Below are 2,753 nucleotides of genomic sequence, written 5' to 3' on the forward strand. Positions count from 1 at the left end.
TATGGCAGGCTTCGTCACTGCCTGCAACTTAATGTGGCTAAGATGGTCATAAACATGCCCGGAACAGGCACATAGGCCCCCAACAAATACATCTTGGTTGATGGATTTCAGAATCATGAAGACGTTATATTATGTCGCTTACAGTTTTATCCCTGAGTTTATTTTGTTATATTCAAGACCTTGGCGAACCAGTAATTTCCATAGAAGGTGTATGGCCAGGCTATCCCCCCAGTCACCCCACTCCTGGGCTCTTCATAAGGATTTATCAATAACAACATATCCGTTCTGTTTGGGCTGTTATTATGGTTCTATTCTGAAACATCCTGTAGTGGTTATTTTTTGGAAACATCATTTGGCTCATAATTTCTTAGCAACAGAATTGAGGGCTAACAGCCTATGTAACTCCAAGCGAGATGCTTGAACCTCGTGCGTGGGCAAACAAACCCACAGCAGCCAAGTCCGAGCACTCTCTGATTATGGGTTTCATTGTTTTAGGTCATCGAACGTCACCAGCACCCACCACGAGTCAAGCTTGCTTTGTTATATGCCCGAGAGCATTTGCTGTGGCAGCCACGCACCCAGGGTGCGGGAGAAGTTTCAGTCACCAGGTGCCCAAGGCCGTCGTCACAGCCTCGTCTCCTCCCGGTACAGGTCCCAGACTGTGTGTCTGACTTGGAAGAGGAGGAGGGCGGGGCAGTGGCCCCTCACTCTGTGAGTGCCTGCACATCATGTCTTCACAACCCGCCCTGTGCAGCGGTATCAGGACTGTCCTGCCGTGTGACAGCCGAGGAAGCGGCAGTTCAAGCAGGTGAAGCCACCAGCCATGGCCACAGTTTGGCAGAGGCAGGATTGGAATCAGGACCTGTCCAAGCCCCCAGCCTCCATCCTTTCTTTGTTTCCTTCCATCCTTCCTTCCTTCATGTCTTCTTTTTCTTTTTTTAATAGTCAGTATTCTTAGTTCAAGGGCTCCTATTGCAAACATAAAACCAAACATGGGCTTTGATTCTGTGAACCTGAATTCACACATCTAGGAAGAGAAAAGGAAACTGTGATCCGTGTACGTGGATGAAAACCAAAGGGTCATGGCTAATCACATTGGAGTTTTTCTTGTTGTTGTTGTTTGTTTGTTTGTTTGTTTGGCCCCTCCGCGCAGCATGCGGGATCTTAGTTCCCCGACTGGGATGGAATCCGTGCCCCCTGCAGTGGGAGTGCAGAGTCCTAACCGCTGGACTGCCAGGGAAGTCCCTCACATTGGAGTTGTAAAATTTCTACAGCCTAGAACTCAGAAGCCACAGGTCTTATAGGTCATTCTGGCTGTCCCACGGGGTATCTGTACTTTTCTTGAGTTGAGCAAACTTATCAACCTTCAGCTTCTCGTTGATGACACTGGTTAACCCCTGAGCATTAAGGATATATGAACGGCTCTGGAAGACTTCGTTCTCAATGCCCTGCATCCCCTTCACCATTGTTGACACTGGTTGAATCCTGGATAGATTTTTCACCATGGATTCAATGAGATCAGTCACATTTCATCCAATAGACCAGCTGGTTATCCTTTTAGCTTGGTGATTTCACATGCACTTTCCACCACTGTCTTGCACGCTTCCTTCCAATTTTCATTATTTTTGTTCTTTCCCATTTCTGGACCCAGTTCCCGGAGAGAAACGCTGGCCACATATACTCCAAACAGCCACACTTGAGTTGCCATGTTCTCTCCAAATCCATCCACGACAGCTGCTGGCATGAATGCCAAGTTCTCAGCCATAAGATAGTGAGACCTACCAGAATCCACATTTGACACCCACTTTCAATCACGCAGTGCTTAAGTAATCCACTTTCCAGGTAACGTATGTGAGAATATCCACTGGGTTGGAAACCACAATTATGATGCGATCAGGACTGTACTTGATGATCTGAGGAACAATGAATTTGAAGACAACATTTCTCTGCACCAGATTAAGATGACTCTCTCCTTCTCACTGGCGCACGCTTGCAGCTACCCTCACAATCTCTGAATTGGCAATCACAGAGTAAACTGTATCTGCCACAAATTTAGGTGTCTGAAGAAAGAAGTCCCCATGCTGCAGATGCATCATTTCTACTTTGAGTTCATCTTTTCAAACATCCACAAGGGCAAGTTCATCAGCCAGGGACTTTCCCAGAATGCAGATGTCACATGCCATACCTACATGTCCAATACCCACTACAATGATTTTATTATTTGGGACTGTTGCCTCTTCTGTGACCAGCGCAATCAGTTTTTCCTTAAGAGATGCCGTTGTGCACAGGAGAGAGAAGGCTTTGAGGACAGGTGTAATGGTCATGCAAAGGATACAAGGTCAGCCATGTGTCTAGCCTCCTCTCTTTCTGTTCATCCTGTTCACGCATCCAAGTCCATAGGGACAGCTAGGCCTTCGTGAGATGTGTGATCTCCATAAGGCTGTTCCCCAGAGTGTAGCACATGAGGGCCATTGCCGCACGCCAGGTCCACAGGGGAGCCACTGACCCCAGCATTCACAGGCAGCGTGGGGCCTGCCTGCCACTGGGGCTCGTAATCCCTTTTTTATTTTGGTCCCTCCCCAAGGCTGAGACCATGGTTCTCCATGGTAGGAATGCAAATTAAAGTAATAGCGACCACTTGTTACTATGAGCCAGGAACTTGATTTATATGCCTCTATTCACTCCTTAAAACTTTATAAGGACATTTACAGATCAGGAAGCTGAGGGTCAGAGTAGTTGAATGACTTACCATA

At 47.1% G+C, this 2,753-nt stretch overlaps 1 pseudogene; it reads right to left on the minus strand.

Moving 5' to 3' along the window:
* Positions 1–1,268: 1,268 nt before the first annotated feature.
* LOC137211122 (L-lactate dehydrogenase B chain-like) lies at positions 1,269–2,111 on the minus strand (annotated as a pseudogene).
* Between the last annotated feature and the right edge of the window lie 642 nt (positions 2,112–2,753).

This window comes from Pseudorca crassidens, chromosome 2 (genome assembly GCF_039906515.1).
Source record: "Pseudorca crassidens isolate mPseCra1 chromosome 2, mPseCra1.hap1, whole genome shotgun sequence".
NCBI lineage: Eukaryota > Metazoa > Chordata > Mammalia > Artiodactyla > Delphinidae > Pseudorca > Pseudorca crassidens.